General features: G+C 34.9%; 1 long non-coding RNA gene across 1 annotated transcript in view; it reads right to left on the bottom strand.

Moving 5' to 3' along the window:
- The window catches only part of LOC310898572, a 61,435-nt gene that overhangs the window by 22,682 nt on the left and 18,475 nt on the right, over window positions 1-20,278 (bottom strand). Inside the window, exons 7-9 of the long non-coding RNA XR_014583438.1 lie at window positions 9,906-9,982; window positions 9,383-9,483; window positions 5,951-6,100 (exon numbers count right to left, since the gene is read on the bottom strand). This is a non-coding gene — a long non-coding RNA (uncharacterized lncRNA). The remainder of the gene's footprint in view (window positions 1-5,950; window positions 6,101-9,382; window positions 9,484-9,905; window positions 9,983-20,278) is intronic.

The raw sequence follows: 20,278 nt of genomic DNA, 5'->3' as shown, positions 1-20,278 counted from the left end.
TTGGTGTGTTGTAATACTAAAAAGAGAAGGGTCACGTTATAGTCCACATTCTCCTGTATCATGGACACATAAAATACAATACAATACAACAAATACAAGCTTGAAAGAAGCAATGCTTACAATATAAACACAAATCCCGGAGGGAGAAGTGTATGATGTACCCTGCATACCAAATTAATGTAAACCATCCAGAATAGACAACTGACACAATAAATCTGGTTTTAAATGGAGGAGATAAAAATCTGAGATAGGATTGCTGGCTTTTAATGCTTTTTGTTATCCTACCTGTCATCCACACTTTTTTTTTTCTTTTCCTTTTGAAGAAAGTTAACAAGCCAAATAGGAGAAGAGCATATACCTGTGTATTTACAACTCCATGTTTAAATGAAACTTAGAAACATTTAGGGGGAACTAAATGTTATCTGATACAACTGAAGTCAAATTACGGTTCATATTACATATTAAAATCAATTATTTCAAGCCTTATTCCTAAGTGAAACAGAAACAACTGCCACTATCATTAGATAGTATTATCAACTCACAACTGCAGGAGAAGCAAAAAGGAAGATGGGGAAGATGAAATTTTCCACTAAAAAGGATGGAATTTATAGTTAAACAAACTACTTCAGATAATATATCACTACAGAAAACACTATTAACTCTGCCATAATGCATTTAACCCCAGTAAAGATTAGAGAAAATAGCACCAAGGTTTTATATTTTTTCCTAAAAAGGTGTATTTGTTATAACAGAAAACAATCTCCCATAAAATTTGATTTCTTCATTAAGCAAGGATTGGTCTTTATGGCTTTGTCATACTAATTAATAAGTATCTTTTCACACAAAGGGTTTCACTTGCTCTAAATTCTCTAAGCTGATCCCCAGTTCCTTAAATGGGGAAAGTCTTCTCTGAATCCACGGTCTTTCACCTGATGTATATTACCAAAAACAAAGCAAGAAATAGGCTCCATCTAATTTCTGTCACAAGCCCATTTATCATTCATACTCTCATTTATCATGTTCCTAGGGCACCCAAGTATTAAATAACTAAAAATGGCAATTAATAATCAAAACATCTAAGTATATTTCATAGGTAATTAACTTCTTTTTTATCTCAGAGCCTTGTACTTCTCTACTGCAGTTTCTTACATTTGTTTTGTTGCTGTTGTGGTTGTTTTATTTATTTTTATTCCACCACTATTGTTGTGACTTATAAAAGCCAAGAACCCTAACAAAATTTTTATGTGAATGATATGCTTGCTAAAGCATTTCACTGGAAAGTAAGCCATGCCAATTTATTTGTAGGTGACACAAACAGCAGCAATAAATTAATTCATTTATTTTATAAGTATAGGAATAAATCAAATATTTGCAGAGTAGGCTAAGAAGATATGATGGAAACAAGCAAAAGCTGCACACTTGTTACAACTGTTTGAGAGGGAGGATTCGCATTATTCTAAAGCACTGCCTTATGTGCTTTTGAGATTAATCCTATTACTCTTCAGCTGAAATTTTGATGCTGCTTCCATTTAGAGGGCAGCACATTTAATCACATATTTTTATGGCTCATAAAGCAGATGAAGCCTCTTCCATGTATGTCACAATGTCTCTCATATGTATGTCGCAGTATGTACAGGAGATAGAAGCTGCTGTTTTGTAGTAAAAGCCTCTTTCATCTGGCACATAGTTGCAGGCTGCAGTGTGTGGCAAGCCTTCCCCTAGTATGTGGCTATTAATAGGAATGACTGTAGTGCTGTAATAGATTAGCTCATTTGGTTTACATTATGACACCTGATGAGCATTGTATAAATTCTCTATACAATTTATTGCTTTAATCTTTTATATTTCAGGTGGCATGATTAATCTCCTTTAGAGAAAAGGAAAACAGCTGCAGTTCTGCTCCCTTCATTTCTTCCTTGCACAAGCCAGGCTGTCATTATAGTTTAGCAGTACTGTCATTCAGGGGATCGTGCACTTTGTTTTTCAGTTCTTTCTCCAGCTGAAGATGGAAAGTGTAATGGATATTTATAAAATGAAGAAAATCTGAGAAGCTTAGTTCTACGCACTTACATGTATTTTCTATTCTTTGCAGTTAGTTTTGCTTCGAGTAGTATTTCTTTTCACTAAAAGTAGATAACCTTCTTTATTCTCTTTTTGGCCTTCCACTTTAGTTCCTGGATAATCATTCATTATGAATTGTGCACAATTCCATCTGTGTTTCTGCAGTGCCAGCAATTCTTGTCATTTTACCTGAGAGTCCCCAAGTAATTGCAAACTTTCCCTTAGTGCCATGTTAAATAATGCCACTAAACATTCTTTTTTTTTTTTTTTTTAAGTTCCTACAAATATTTTGCTACTCTTAAAAAGCACTTTTCCTGGAATTTTATCTTTCTTACAGACTAAGGAAAATCACTGTAGCTGTCTGTTCTGTCATTTCCATTTTGAAAATGGAAACTCACTGAGATAGATCTATTATGTGTTAGACTTGCTGTTACTCCCTGGCTCCTTGTATCATGATTTTTATTTTATTTTTCTTTTAACCTCCACTATTAATTATTGATCACATAAAGGGATACATTTCAAATGCTAACTGTGTTAAGAACAGCGATAAAGAAAAGCTCCCCAGCTTGGATGTTCTTCCCTAGCTCTTTTCAACCACCTGGTTAATCTTTGTGGATTACAGCACCTGTGAGCCAGCCAGTTCATAGGGGGAATGCCTGTGAAGACAGCTGTAATAAGATGTACTCACAGTAGAACTATTCAGAGATGTAGGTAAGGGAAACTTAGCTCATTTAAAATAAAATAAAATAAAATAAAATTCATTCCCAGCTCTGGAGCCTGTTTTGGACATGCATATACTATAAGTGCTCAGTTTGCACTCACATCTTGGTGTGTTCATCATCTGCTTAATACACTCCAGTTTGCTTATGGGCTGTCTGCTGGAACCAGCTAATTAGCTCACTCTGAGATGAAATCAAGGTGCAGATCTGGGAATAGCTTACTCCAAGAATTCCTGCCGAGGAAAGACAGATGAGATCAGGCCAGATGCAGCTGCCAGCACCGTTCTATACCGTTCATTGCTGCTCCAGCTGCTTGTGTGCAAACATCTCCACATGCTCTGATCAATGTCTTGTGGCATGCCATACAAAGCAACATATTCAGTTTATAAATCCCTGGTGTGCTGCAAACATTCTCAGTGCTCTTCCATATGGATGTGTCTAGTCTGCTTCAGAGAGAGCTAGCTCTTTTCTGGTGGGATTGGCTTGCAATCTGGTGGTCACAAGCTTGGGTAAGTGTCTTTAAAGAGAAGAAAGAACCACCGGCTTGCAACAGTCATTGAAAACAAGAAGGGCAATCAGTGGTCATTTCAACTTAGGTATCAACTGTTCTTGGGTGTTGCCTCTTTCTATCTGTTGGCTGTAAAGATTAAGAAGGTCCTAGCATTTCCATCTTCAGGTTTAAGTTAGAAGAGATTAATACAAGCTAGAGAGACTAAGATCAGGCAATCTGGGAGCAAATACAGAAGTTTAATTTGAAGTGGTCAAGGATAAGATAACAAGGATTTTTTTTCAGAGATGTAATAGAAGAGTATTTATTTATTTATTTATTGTATATTTGAACATAGGCATCCCAATTTTGCCTAACTCCTCTACTCACTCATATTCTAGGCAATATGATCTCTGTTCATTGTATTTCAAAAGCAAGAGTTGAACAATTTCTGATGTTAAATGACAAAACACTAAACATATGACAATGTCTGAACTTCATCCTAGAAGCGTTTGCACGAAAGGAATAAACAGAACCTACTGTGCAATACTGTACACTATACTCTTACTTATAAAAATAAAAAAAGACAATTTGGTATCAAAAGACCTTGTTGGAATCTGACTTTTTATCAAAATCAGTTGCACAGGTTTTCAAAACAAAGAGAGAAGAAAATGAATGCGAAGAACAAACTAAGGACAGGCCATATCCTTCTGGTAATATAAATCAGGATGAAATGTATACAAGCTTGCTGTATCAGCTGAGCATTAAAAATTTAAATAATCACAGAAATAGTTTTTACAAAGATTATTGACAGTGGTGTCAATAAAAATGGAAAGAAATAGAACGAAATCAGAATCCACATATTGCAGTCACTGGCAAAGAATTTATTGTTTACAAGTTTTCCTTCCACTCGCAGCTTCAACCAATGAAGGAGAACATACAATTCCAGGAGCATTTTGTATGTTATTGGTTATCTAACACCACTCAGTGAGTGTGGCATTTTGGCATTAGGCAAGGTGGCACAAGCCAAATTTAGTTTTCTTCAAGGTGATTTTAAAATAAAAATTTAGAAATGAGTATTTGTGAACTACAAAATGATATCACAAAAAGCTGAGCTTCTGAAAACTACCTAAGAAATTACCTAATTTGCCTTCACCACCACCACCAAAAAAGAGTACTTTCAGTGGTTTTTTGCACTGATTCTTGAAATACTTAACTTGAATAATGAGGCCATTAATAATACAAGTTTGAATGAGAATTATGATTATACTGATGTCTATCAAACAATAATACCAATCATTCACTACAAAAATTAGAGTTGAGTAGGATATTTTACAATCCCAATTCTTGCCAGGTAAGCAATTCCTGTCACTACAAAGTGCAAAACAATTTTTGCCCTTATAGGTGCTCTAACTGTCCATACTTTCCAGTATTTGGAAGCTGAGCCTACATCTACATCATGTTTTTACTGGTACACAGTCATTAAAGTCAAGAGAGTCTTGTTTTAATTGGTAAATAGAAGAATTGATCAATTTGTGCTCTAGAAAGTAGTTATTGATAACTAAAATAGCAGCCCTGAGCATGAATTCTTTATTACTCTTTCCATATCTTTAGCATTTAGATAAAAATGTTATCATTCACAGTAAAAATATGAGGATTGCTTTCAAATTGTTATACCTATGTAAAGATAGTAGGTTAAATCTTGCAAATTGCCTTTGTCTTTATCTCTTTTGTATAAATTTTACTCTACTGATGAAGAAAATAGGGTAAGAAAGATCAGAAATATTATTCTGTTTTATCAGGATCATCACCAAGGTACATGATAAACTGAACAACCATGTTGCAGGATTTTCTGCAGCTACTAGTAAAAACACATTTCCGCCTACTGACTCATTTTCATTCAAATAAATACTAGATTCTTTACGATCATTGATGTCTTTGCACACCATAGTGACAGCTAAGGTCCACCCTGGACCCCCTTTCCAAAGAGTATTGTGTTCACTTTTTTGTGAATTGCAGGAAAAAAAAAATAATATAATGAAGGACCTGGGAAAAACCTACATTATAGTTATGCAATAACATCTGACGTGGACATTAATTAACCAAGATGACAAAAGACACTGGGCACTAGGTCTTGGCTTATCCAATCAAGTTTTCCCTTCTTTTGAGATTTAAAAAAAAAAAAAATTAAACAAACTGTCAGTTAGGAATACACTTCTCCTTTACTATTACCTCTCTGTCCAGAAAGTCAGGTCTGGAAACACCATTATATCGCATCATGAAGGAAAACTAAGAGGTTGACTCACTACTATGTTAAAATAGGTTTGATCCTGTGGCATTAGGGGGAAAGGCTTGATAGTTTGTCAGCTTTTTGAATCAGTGACCATTCTGAGATTGTCTATGTCTTCACTTAACAAAAGAAACAAAAGTTTCCTGTAACCCTTTAAGACTGGGTCTCACGTCCTATTCATTGCCTTAATAAAGAGGCATGAACTTCACTTCAGATCATATATTACTGTGAATCAAACTGAAAAAGAGAAGGAAAAAAAATATTCTGTTGATCCAACACACAGATTTTTGAGTGCATCCTCACATGCATGAATGAACCCTGCGGAATCACACTGAAATAAGCAATGTTGTAGCCATGCTGCAATATAAATGACTTTAAAACTCGGGGACTTACTAAGTCAAATTCTGTGTTGAGGACCATGTGCTTCACCAGTGATGCTTCCTTCTGGATGAAGCTGCAGGTGAGTTGACATATGGGGAAAACAGCAAAAGCTCTCTGTCACCTTCAGCAATAGGCCACTGCTTTTATCTTCCTTGTCAGTGCCTGTGAACCAGAGTCAGAATGAACTGCACCACAATTTCTACAAGCCGTAGAAGTCATTGAACATTTCAGTTAGAAACTTCTATTTTCTGGTCCTACTTAGGACCAGAAAAATACTTGGCTTACCCAGCCAAACCACCACATTGTCATGCCCTTTAACTTTCTTCTTTACAAATAGTAAAACATAATATAAATCCCGCAATATTCTTTTATAACATTCCCTCTTATTCTGCTCTTACATTTTATGTTTATTTCACAGGGGAGGGGATAAAACTACAGGAATAAGAGTATTCTGAGATTTAAATACATATACTTTCTTTTAATTTTTATAAAAATCAGGGAAATTTTGAGGAATAAACCTCTTTGGCCAGATTTAAGCAAGGCCTGGATTTTCCAAAAGATGATGCATTGTTATTGCTTATTATTCTGTAATTTTGAAAACACTTCTGAAAGATACCTTGTAATTCCCAAAGTCAATATGCTTACTTACGTATTGATATATGGATTTAATCTCTAACCACTTATTTTATATCTCTTGGGCTGTCTTTCAGCTGTTTCAAATTTATTTCATCAACTTTATCTAAACAATCATAATCACCATGTATAACAAATATAATTCTGCTCCTTGGATAAGGATTTGAAAATATAGGTGAACAGCTGTGAAATACCTAGCCAGATATGTGTGTCTAATTGGAATTCAGTTTTAAAAATCAACCAAGTACTCTCACTGAGGCAAAAGAACTCTCCATTGACTTAATGGGATTTAGACACGTCTAACTGTATTTCATAATACACCATGTGAGCTAACTTTTAATTTACATTTTCATGTTTTGAAATGTTTTCTTCTTTTCAGAAGAAAGTCTCTGGAAGCTCCTAATATTATGTCCAGTTTTTTCTACGTGACTCTATAGACCTAGATATCTCATCACATAAATTAAAATGAGGCATAAAGATTCTAAGGGGCAGTAGAGAAAACGGAAAGCAAAAAGTGGTTTTAGATTAGCATTTTTAGGCAATTTTCCACATATGTAGGCTTCCCAATAGCTTATTTGTGTTAATCCATTATACAATAGACACCACAGTAATAAAATATTTGTGTATTCTTTTGCTATGAGAAACACAAGCAATTAAATATGAAATAGTTGATATTTTTTTCTGTTACCTTGCCTGAACGATAGAAATTTCCTGAAAATCCTGTTGAAGTTTCTAATTTGACTTAATGAATTCCGAGTTTGAAAGAGTGCCTCCAAATGAGGAAATGTGGTATGAAACAATCCTAATGAAACATATTTTCTCCTACAGAGAACACTGAGGAATGTCACTTTAATTCTACACTTGTGTCTTTACGTATAACAAAAAAGGGCATATAATTAAACCTTTCTTGTAAAGGTTTATTTGCAGAAGCTTATTGCATTGTCTTCATGGTTATACAACAAGGTCTGTATTAATCTTTTATAATATTTTATTAAAGCTTTCTTTTTTTTAAAAAAAAAGTCTGTTCATTGCCACCAAGCTGAATGTTTTCCTGTATGAAGAGTAAATAAAAACAGAAAAATATATAATATTGAGATGCTGAAGTATTTTATATAAATTAGCACTACTTGTCAATCTGATTTATATGACTTTTTAAAATCATACACATGTGATACTAAAACAAAAAATAAATAGGAGATATTCTATGCGTGCTGCAGAAAAAGAGCATTGCTTGTATATTTTTGCATGAATATCCAGTGTTTCCTTTATCACATTATCAAAATTATCATTTAAAAGCAATACACTGAGCTAAACTGCATACTGTTCTTCCAGAATCCTAATTTTTCATAATTATTAAAGATTCAGATAGAATTAATTCAATATTTTCATAGCTATGTAGCAGAAGAATATTTTTTAATAAATATATAAATTAATTAAAAAATAGAAAATAACTCTTTGAATTACAAGCTAGGTAGGTTTTTAATACAAAAGTACCAATACAAATAAAGACAAGATTTGTCCCACTACATTACTATCACCAAAACCATTCTGATCCATACATTTTCTAATCAAGATTGATCTACCAGAGCTTTTTTCACCACTAGCTGATTCCATCATTGATTCGATATATGAAGCAATTTACATTAATAACCAAAATATTATACAGACTATTTATCTCATAATGAAAGCAGAAAAATATCAAAACCTCTGCAGAAATTCTTATAAAAGGGTTTTGCAAGACATTAACTCTTCCTCCCAGTACAGCTGTTGGTGTCTTTAACACATGCAACACTGCTAACACAGAAGCTTTGTTTTCCATCATTCCAAGTCATTTCACCAAGTGTCACAGATAAGAAATAAAGCACAGAATTCATAGCAATATAATTTCCATCCACCTACCCACAGCTAGATCAGTTTCTAACTTGGTCACTGCACCAAAATAATTTCCCAGAACAAACTCTAAACTTTTTGACTGATGAACAAATTGAGCAAGGAAATAGCTTTTTATATTTTTAAACATCTAATTGATTCTGTGGCTGCTAGTCAGTATGACAGTAATTGGAATCATCATGACTAATGCTCAGATCATTTCACAGGGCTTTCTTATTTGCGTAAACATCTCCTCATCTGCCTTCTCACCCTCTCTAGCTTTTCACAATATTTTTTCTACTTACATCCAAATTATCTCCAATGTGCTAGACAAGCTCCATAGTTAGTATGTTTCCCCTGATGTAACATTCTCCTTCAGCCATTCCCCTACCACTACTGCTATGGTATTCAGACCATTTTTTATTATACTGCATCTAAGCAGCTATGGTTAGTTATTTCTGTTTGCATCTTTATTCTTAGTATGAAGCATTACCTTATGGAAATATAAAGCTCTTTATTATTAATAATAATAACAATAATAATTAACCAAAAAGCTGCATATGCAGTTCTTGTTAGGCAGAGTGAAAATCATATTTACATTTCAGTTTATTGGAAACATTTTTAACTTGCTATAAGAGCATTATTTTGAGTATCTTTCTCTAATTCCCTGGGTCCTTATAGTCAAAAAAAAAAAACAAAAAAAAAGGCCTTTTTTCACCTTGTGTGTATTATTGGTCTTGCTTGCCTTTTTTTTTTTTTTTTTTTTTAAATCTAAAAGGAAGATTTCCAAAATATTTTTCACCTTAGTTATCAAAAGAGGGGCCTCAGTTCTCTCAAGGAACCATCCCTGTTTGGACTTCTGGCATCTCACTCTTGCTTTTGGAAAAAATGAGACTAAAGTATTTTCTAGTCTGCCCTTGTCAGAAAGGGACATTATCCTACCTTATGTGTTCCTCTTATCTGCTGATAGTCTTATATTTATTAGTGGACAAATAATCTGTTTCTCAAAGACTTTTTCGCATTCCCTTGCCTTCAACTTGTACCTGAAAAGCAATTGGGATTCCAGTTGTGTCACTGTTAAATATGCCATTAATTACTTCACTAACACATTATACCATACTCTGAACAGACTGTAAACATTTTATGTCATTAGGTAATGCACTGAGGCTTTTTTTTTTTTAATGCCATAACAGCTCTATTTATATACAATGTTCTGCATAATTAGCTACTAATGAGGCTCTAACTTTCACTGCTGTAAGGCCTAGATATCTGTTCCTCTTTCAATGAATTCATTTTTGCTGTCTCATTAACACACTAAAAAACCTGAAAATTGTATTTTAATTAAAAGCTAAACTACCTCTGGAGACACTACTGAACAGAAACACCTTAAGGGAAACACAGAAACTTAGTCAAAAGGACAACATGCATGTATTGCAAAAAATAAAACACAGGTAACATAGCTCACTTTTTTTTTTTCCAAGGGTAGGATCTTCTCCATTTTTTTCCCTTAACTTTGTCCTTTACTTTTTTCTGCCTCATGACCTTTAAAAATAACCATAAGTGGAGATTGATTTCTGAAGAATTTTAAAACTGACACATTTAATGAAACATCAAATACACTAGCACTCCATTATAGAAATATATTTGGAAACACTAACCCTAACGCACATGAAGAATCAAACCACCTCCTATATCAGACTTGGTTTTGTATCTTCAGAAATGCTACCTACCCTGAGACTGACAAATTGTGAGCTAGACCCAAAGAAGTGACAAGACTACCTTAAAGTCATGAGGTGTGTGTATTTTGAGTCTTTTCTGTCAGTCTTCTGAATCACATTTCCTTCCCTTCCTCCATAACTGTAAAGGCTAGAAACATAATAGCAGAAATTCATCTAATTACATGATTTCACAACCATTGCAATAAAATCATGAGCATTGACCACGATGCTTCATTTCCTGTCTCCTGCAAACACTTAAAGTAATTAATTGAGTAGCATACTAAAATACATCAAGTTGTCAGGTAGAAGCACTGAGTAGTTTTCAAATGTACTACAGAATGAACAGCATCCCAATAATCTTATCAACATACATAAAAATTCAGTAGATTTTAAAATTTTCCAGCCGTACAAAATGGAGACTCAATTTTTTGAAAAAAAAAAGTCATAAAAGAATATACAAATAAATCTGAAGTAAATGTAAAGAAAAAAATGTTTGGAGTTATTCTGTGACTGAATATTCACTCTGCAGACTGATCCAAAATGTGCCAAATACACAGGCTCTCAGGACATGCTCTATGGCATATTGCTTCTTGTCCCTTCTGGTGAGATGAGGAAGTCTGAGATGTACGAATTGCCTAGAAACATTGCTTGCTACCTTTGCACGTACCTGCCAAACTAGTTATCTGTATACTTTTGATCTAGTTTCTGGTGTCTTCTAGGTCATGTAATAGTAGGAGAATTTACACAATAAACTTTAATAATTCACCCTCACCCTGGAAGTTAGGCCTTATAAAAGGGTGAATTCAAGCACAGAATTATTAACGTTTTAAATTAATTAAACAGTAAATTCTTTCCACTGAGACTGTGTTGTGGCAGCTATCCAGTGATTGACCTTCCTAAATTACCCTACTTTGAATGAGTTTGAAACACAACTGTTTCCAAGGACGCCTTCTAAATCCTTATCCATACAATCAGTTTCATCTTCCTTGTTGCTATTTCCTAGCAAATGCATTCCCATGCCAAAGTACGTGAGTTTTCACTAACAATTGTGTTGCTAGTTATTCAGCTCTAGTCTTTCCACTGACATGTCTATGCTGTGTTTCCCAGTTACTTCTTTAATGCCATTTTCTACATGTATCTTACATCTCATTGTTACATACCAAATGCTTTAAAAGAATCCAACACAGGTATTCAACTTCAAATGCATCAATGACATGGATACAGGAATCTAATGACATGTGTTGACATTACATACATCTCCCTTTCTCTTTATACTCTGTCTTTAAGGTGCTTCTAATCTGGGCTTAAGGAGGCACTAACAAATTTGTCCCATCTCTTCATAATCACAAAAGATATTTACACTTAAGCATTCTAAAACGTAGTGCTCCTTGATGACTAACTATGATATTCTTTTCATTTCTGAGGAGTAAGCACTGGTGAAACCAATAATTTTATGTTGTCTTTCAGAAAAAAAAAAAAAAGAAAAAAAGAAAAAAAGAAAAAAACAAACACTTTTTAAATTGAAAAAATTGCTTTTAGCTTATGACCAGCTAAACTCAGAATTTTATGTGCTTTTAATACAATGCAAGCACAACTCAAATTTTGTAACAGGAAATTAAGAGCCAGATTTCCAATTAAAGTGAAACACCTACATAGTTTTGAAGAACCTATCTAGAAGCCATCTCAACATTTAAGACTTTGAAGAACCTTTAAATAGCTTCTCCATAACACCTCCTCATAATTTAAGTAATTCAGAAAGAAGCATTTTGGTTTGTAAGATTTGAATAGTTCTTTTAATGTATGTTTATTATCTGAACATTTTTTTCAGCACTTACATAATTTATGCAGAATGATTAATAATATAGTTTCCAAACTATGTTATAAAGTTAATGTGAAAGTACGTATCCATTTGCAATTAAATAACACGTGAGGACAGTATAAGAATTAACATGAAGAGGAGGACCATGAGACGTAGAGAAGGAGAACTTTTGAGACAATGCATAGTTCTAGAAATATTTAGAAAAAACATTCAATATTCTTATACATAATTACCCATAAAATATTACAATTAGATGACAATGAACGGACTGTATTATTCTTATTGGAAATTCTGGATAGCAGCCATATCAGAGGAATGCACCAGAGGGAGAGATCATCATCATACAAAGACTTTGGGATTAACTGTCTACTTCCTTTGCAGACACAGAATTCTTAACTTTCCATTTTGCCTCACTTCTTTGGATAAAGTTAAGCTCACTTAGTGGATGACACCAGACCCCTCTATATTCATATGAGTTCTGGTTCTTAGTCTTAAATTCAGGTACTTCATTCTGATCTCCCTAATGTGAAGAGTGCCTTAATCTCTTATGAAGGCTTTTCCTAATATTAAACTAAGTGAATGTATTGTGAAGGCTTAGCAGCACATTATCCCTAAAGATGAAAATCCAAAGTAAGCCAACTTAATTAAGAATTAATTCCCTTTAAATCACAGGCTGAATTGTTCATTTCTGCTTCAGTCACTAATCAATTATTTGTGTCATGAAATGATTTACAAGACACAGGGGCAAATTAATTAAGGTGACAAAAGTGATTCCATATCTTGTCAGAGATATTCCATCCTATTTTTAAAATTGCATGTATTAATAAAAAGTTTTGCCCCCCTGATAAGACTACATATTATGACTTTGATATTTCTTCACATAGATGCATACAGCCATTTTCATTCCATTACAGCAACCCTTCTTTTCCTACTCAAAGGGATAATCATCAAAATTGCATTTTAAAAGAATGCATTAACTACTTAGGAATTCTCTGAAAGTCTTCTGAATTCGTCTGCTGAAACATTACTGGGTTCTTTCAAATGCTTTACATCAAGACTGTGAATATAAATAATCTCCCAATTACTTAACATTGTTACTGCCCTTCAACGAAAAGAACTTAACCCAAATGTTGAATATTTTCTTTATGGTGAATGAAAGATTGTGCTATTTAAGCAGCTGAATACACAAAGAAGGCTACACAATTATTCTGGAACATTTCCATTTCTGTATACTAGTTTTAAAATATTTTGGAATGAGCTTCTGGATCCAACAGGTAGAGGTCATAACAGCTGCCAATATTTTTTTATTTTTTAAAACTTGTTGCTAACTAAAGGAAAAACTGAAATATACTAGGAGATAAGTCTTCTTGACAAAAGGGGAAATAATAAAAACAAAAGTTGTTGTTCCCCCCAGTCAGCTATGAAGACTGAGTAAACAGGATTAGTCAGCAAGCTTCTCTCAAAAAAATATTTTAATGGATTCTGGATATCAGTATAATAGTAGATTGTGGTCTTCAACTAAGACTTAAGAAGAAACAGTCCTTTAAGAGGATCTACAGCTTTCCTCTCCTAATACTATTTTGAATTATCTACCATATTGCACAAGTCTGATTTATTAAAAAGCAAACAAGATTGCTTTAGGAAACATTTTCATCTCTTTTGGTGATGAAGATTCACTGTTTATAAACTGCAGGATGAGTAGCTGACATATTTTAACAAGTGACTCATGTAAATCCCAAGGAATCCTTTTCTCTGTACTACTGGATAATGATTTTTAAATGTTCAAAAAAGTTCTTCATTTCAAATACACATACCTTTTAATAAGTCATGGAAAATAATAATATAGAATACTAGGCTTGATGCAGAGAGGTTCAAAGAACAGATACAAAAAACATGTAATAAAATCTAAGGGGCTACATCTGTATTTAGGTTATCAAAAAATTTATCATAATGTTGCCATGTGGTTTAGGAATATAAATTGTACTGAAATTAACTAACATGTCAGTTGAAGCATTGCTTTTCAGCTAGTGGCCCACAGATCCTTTGATGATCACGAGTCCTATGAAAGGCTTACTTACAAAAAACAAATATATTTGTCAATAAATTAAGATTTGCTATAGAGAAAATCCACAAAACTGATGTTTGTAGGGAACTGCAATGAAGATATGTTACAAATGACTAAATTGGCCAGTTGTTTGGTTATCTCAGATGACAATGACCCGTATTTTTCCAAAATTAACTTCACTATGGCACTTACAACATGAAACTGAATTTTAGGCCAACCACTTGCACAGAATTCCAGGCAATCATCTACTCCGAAGATACCATTGTTCTTAGGAGTTGTGGCTAAAAGTGCCCACAAACACCATTTTGGAAGGATGCTTTTACCAGAAAACAGCAAAAATACTAAAGTTTCATATACTTAATCATGTTTTGTCCTCACCACTGAATTTAGTTTCTTTACTTCAGCATATTTGCTAAAATTCCTTCTGCTCTGAAAAAAACCCAACCAAAAAAAACATTAACAGTACAAGCCAGTTTCATAAAAACACTTTAGGAAAGAAAAAAAAAAAAAGGAGGGTGAAATCCTGAATCTGCTTAAGTAAATATTTTCCTGGGGAAGTGGGTAGGAGTGATTCTGATGTTCACTGCCTATGGAGCCAGCTTTTGGTGTATCCAACAATAGCTTTTGGTAGGAAGACTAACATTTTACCAGGAACTCGGCTAGAGTGTGTGGGGGCAGTGAAGTAGCATTGGATTCAGCCAGTTCTTAATATTCTTAATTTAGCACCCAAAAGCCCTATACATGCAGCTCATTGTCTTAGATAGAATTTCCTTATAACTCACTCATAGTAGCAGACTTCTGTTCTTTTGGTTACTTTAAACTGGTTCAGATTAAAAAAATGAATCTGCTAGAATTGCTTTATAAAAATATTTCAAAGCTGACAAATCTACTCAAAGCAGTTAATGAATTAATGTTAAGGTTGTTGTGTGATTTGGTTTAAATCTTAAAAATGATTGTAAACACCCAAATATTTTATTCTATATACAATGATAAGTTATTTGAAAATGTATTAAAATATAAATCTTTATTATTATTAGCTGTATAAGTTCAGTATTTAGGCCTGCTTCAAGTGAAATCAACTGAAATTTTGTCTCTCATTTCACTGAGACCTGGATTGAAACAACCTTTGTTGATGTGGGAAATGACAGTCGCCAAGTTTTCAAATGTGATTGAACGTGTAATAAAACATAATACCATCATTCATATTAATAGTAATGATAAAAAATAGTTTTCATAGAATCTATGAGTTATACAAATGAATTACAGCCATTTAATTGCAAAATATTTTAAAAGTCATGATGATAACTTAAAAATAACTGCTGTGCCAAATTTTAATAAGATAATGACAGGTTTGTTAGCTTTAAAAATGTGCATAATTTACAGGAATGTTGTATTAGCATTGAGGTGACATTTTCTATTTTATTCAGATTAAAATTGTGTAAATAGGCCATTTGAAATGTTCACATAATATATTAAAGTTAACTATTCAGGAATTAATTATTTAGCTTCTCATGAGAGTTATCCTTATTCACATATGAAGTCCCATTGTCTAAAGACATTTCTCATGCATAATCAGATGACAATGGGACAAGTATTAGAATTGTTACTGTGAAAAATACCAATTCCATCATTCTTTGTTAAAATATTTGCTGATAATGGTTCTTTTCTTGCAACTAGCTATTTCATTGTTCAGTGCCGTACAGCAGACAGTGGGAAATTCATGATCACCGTGGGTGATCAGTTCCTTGCCTAACACATGACTGTAATTAATCAAAATCCTGTAGAGACAACATGAGTGTGAAAAAATATCTGTGCCCTTCCCATACCACTTTTTTTAGCTAGGTAAATCAACATAACCCATCTAAAAGCACACATCAGCTATATTTGTGAGTCTACATTAGTAAAAGGCCATGTCCTGCCTTACAGCCAGCTTGTTTTTAAGGCATATATTCTTAGGAGAGTGGCTAATTTTAAGGAAAATGTTGGTGTGAATAGTTGGGATTTACTCTGGTCTTCCAACAACAATCAACATGACAGATGGGTGCATTTCGTCTCACTTCTTACAGCCTTGTAAGGAAAGGGGTGGGTGCGATTTGGGTGCTTACAATCATTTTTAAGATTTAAACCAAATCACATGACAACCTTAACATTAATTCATTAACTGCTTTGAGTAGACTTGTCAGCTTTGAAATATTTTTATAAAACAATTCTCTTCTCTATTATTCTATTTCTAATTTTCTATTATTCTAACACCAACTTTAGCCACCATAATCTCCATGTTTTACTGAAATTGATTTATTCTAGGACTGCAATTATGTCCTACCCCAGCTGTGAATACTAGCTTTCCACAGACAGCAGGGCCACAGCTTCAGTTCTTGGTACATCAACTGCTTTTCTGTTTTCTCTTCAAGCAGGTTCTTCAACCAGGCTTCAAATATGTCTGTGAAACCTGACCAGAGTTCACAGTGAATTTTAAACTTACACTTCTTGCCTTTTAACTGTGTGTCAGTTGGAGAAAAATAGATGTTTGGAAGCAATCTTTTGCAACTTACAAAAACTTTGCAATATGTAGCCAATGACTGTTGAAATGAATTGGATACGTCATACATAAATATCCATTTTCAGTAAGTTTTGTGTTAACTGTGCATAGCGCAATTTAATCTGTAAATTCAGCCGTGATGTTGCAATTAATTTATCTGTTATAGTTACATGTAAACATCGGACACAAATAAAGAAGTTTCCCAACTTCCAATAGCACTGCCTTATAAGAAAGAAAGAACGAACCACCAACAATATTTGCTTCCCAACCGAACTTAAAATGAAAGCAAAATTTTGCTAACACACTGAAAGTAAAGAATAAGGGCTGGGAATATAAAATAGCCAAAAGGAAAATGCTGTAGGTAATGTTAATTTCCAGTAAGATACCATAGCCGGCTAATTCCTGATAGATATCCCTGATCCACATACTGCAGGCAGAACTGGTGAATAGCTGCTGAAGGCAATAGGTGTCTTCCTATCTGCAATGGATGTATTTTGGATCAGATAGCAATGGGCAGTGAGAACTAAATGCTGTCAAGAGTAAGAAGAGACCAAGCACCTAGTTTTCTATTCAAAAGACACAGGGAAGAATTACAATATTTCCGAAGAATAGAAGACCAGTGAAAGGTAACGAGCTTTCATCAACACTGTAGCACTGGTAGCAACAGCTCTCTACTCCTTTCTGAAGAGAGGAGGGCAGTTTTCAGTGATAACCAGGCCTCATGCTGTAGACATTGTCCAAGACACTTCAGGAAGGAATACAGGAACAAAGTGTCAACTTTGTGTGTGATTTGGCCAGTCCCCCTGCCCAAATCTTTTCTAACATAGTAATGACCAAGAAGCTCAGCATTGACGGTGGTCAAGACCAAAACCCATCTCTAGCCTTGGGAGGATTTGTTGGGAGTTGTTCCGTTACCTAAGGCATTTTTCCCAGAGGCTGTGCTTAGACCTTCCCACTCTGGACCATGCTGAGGTAGCTGAACTGTCACAGAGTTTTCCTGCCTCAAGCAAACCCCCAGGAATCAGGTCTGGTTTCCATACCTGAGTCTCTTCCCGGTCCCCCCCAGCAGTGACAGAACCTGTTCTTTGCCTGGCAGGGTGACTCCCTGCTGCCTTCACCCTTCCACACTTGTGCCAGACACTATGTCGGGCAGCCCAGAAAGGGATAATGCCCCAAAACTGAGACTCAACTTCACATCCCCTCCTTTATGCCCCAGCAAGTGTAGAGCCTCACCCACACCAGGCATGCTGCAGAGGACCTGCGGGGTGACTGCGGAGCATTTACCAGTTCCTCAGCCCATTTCTGCCTGGATGCATGGACCCAAAGGTTGAGCTGTTGTCCTCAGAATTAGCAGATCCCAAAGCAGCTACAGTAGCACCTTACAACATTTTGCAAACTAGGAGTCCCTGGTTATACCACAGTCCTCTGGCCCTTCCCCAGCAAATCCCACCAGGGCAATGCCCTTCCCTCCATGATGCTGAACTAGAGGAGTAGTACTTTGTCTCTGAGTCCCTGCAGGACAAATGTTACAAGTGTCAGGAGGTGATCCTTACACCTCCAACCCACAGTGACATGATCCCTTTCTCCACAAGCACACACTTGCTAAAGCAGAGAAGAGTCACTGAAGATGATTGACTTCTCAGACAGGGAAAAATAAAGACAGCAGTCCACCACCAGGGTTTGATTCAGAGAGCAATGGATCTTAGGTAAAAATTTGGATTGGGGCTTGCTTCCCCTGCATCCCTCTTTCTGAATTTTGTACTATAAAAGGAGGGAGAAGAAAGCAAGAAAGGGACAGAGAGAGAACTCTTAGCATGCAGCAGCTATAGCAACTACACTCTGCCCAGCTTAATCCAATTCTGCAAGGAGCCTGTCAGAAAGGCTCAAGCAACAGGAATGATTCACAGCTCTCTTATTCAGTACAATTTGCAAAACAGCTTCTCACCCTCCCCCAACCCACCAGGGTGCGTACTGTTGGGGAAACACTAGTTCTGTCCTATAGCAGCTGCCTCATACTGGGCGCATGTAGCAGGGAGGTATTTTCACCCCCTTCATTATTCCTTTTTTTTTTTTTTTATATATATATATATATATACCTTCAGACTTCTTGCTCTCATTCTCTATGTATGTTGCTCAGGCAAAGATTCGCTCAATTCATATCCATGAAACTCCTGAGAGTACAGAAAAGCACTGACTAAAAAGATAGTGAGACAAACAGAGCTCCTCCTTCTACAAAGTGAAAACTTGGGCATGAGTCATATATTTGTAAATTCTGTGCCTGGTACAGAATAACTAAATAGAAAAAATATATATAGTTTGTTTAATAAATTAGGTAGAAGAATGGAAAGGCAGGGAAGGGGAGGGAACTTCTTGTAGATGACCACCATTTAATCTATTGCTGAAGACAATAAAGACAACATTAAACTCTGCTATATGAAGACACTAAGTCATTCTCCCATCCTATTTACAACAGCGTAAATCAACAGTAACTGTAAGCTACCAGTTTCTACCAGTTCTACCAGTGTTGTGACAACAAAATTTGGCCCACTGGGCTTTTACACACACACTCATTTTGTCAGAAACAAATTCAAGAAAATATAGTATTCCTCTCACAGAGAAGTGATTGATTAGACAGCCCCAAAGTATCTTCTGGCTCTGTCATGGTGCTGTTTGCTTTCTGATTTAGGCAGCTTCTTAACAGAGACCTATGAGTGTCATTTGCTGCTACCAACACAGACAGCTGGAAATGTCCCCTGAATAACAGAGATTTCAGTCACCAGAAAGACTGAAGCATCAATTCAAGATTAATGTGTAACTAAGTGAGAAAAGGCTTGCAATTAATCAGATGCTTCAGTAATCCTAAACACTTTTTCTTTGATTCTGCTTTCCTCAAGAATATGTAAATGAAACTTTAAAATTATGCTTTTTTTTTTTCTTTGTAATGAAGATAAAAATTCTGCTGATAAAATGTGAGAAAGATTTGAATGGAAAATAAAAATGCAGCTTAAGGTTGGTGATATTAGCTGTCTGCTATGTCACCATCTATTTATTAGCCTGGTAGCTGCCACTGATCAGACTAAAGAAGAAAACAGAGTCAAAAAAGTTTGTGAATCATCATTCATTCTTGATTTTGACAAGAACTCATCTAAATCAATGTTCAGTAACTGCATCTAGCATCTACAGCAGGACTATATGTAGTCTTATGGGAATAATATTAGATTAGAAAATTTGTAGAATTACTTTGCAGGCTTCATTTAGCTTAAACAAGATGCAAGTTAATGTATTGCAAAGACAACATACTTGACAAGAAGTGGATACTGAAGAATTGCAAATTGTCTATTATGCAATAGAAAAACTTCTGTGAAAATAGCGTCTAGCAAAAATTGGAACATACTAATCTGGTGCAAGCCAATTCAAACATTCACAGATGTTCCACTAAAAATGGCTTAGGTTACCTATTTAACCATTATTGAAGTGGCATGACTATGAGAATTCCTTAAGCCAAAACCCATAAAGTAACAACTGACAATTGCTTATTTGCCTTAGAATATTTCAGTAGGACCTGTCACAATATTTAAAAACCTGAATGGTTTTCTGTTATCATCCGTGGGACAACAATGAAACCCAAATCTCTAAAACAGTCTTGACAAGAGATGCTTATCTGAAAGAGCTGCTATTCTGGCTCCTGACTAAATTA

Source organism: Anser anser, assembly GCF_964211835.1.
Source record: "Anser anser genome assembly, chromosome: 4".
In the NCBI taxonomy this organism is placed as follows: Eukaryota; Metazoa; Chordata; class Aves; order Anseriformes; family Anatidae; genus Anser; species Anser anser.
The sequence above is the reverse complement of the archived record's forward strand: the minus strand, read 5'-3'. Positions and strand labels throughout refer to the sequence as shown.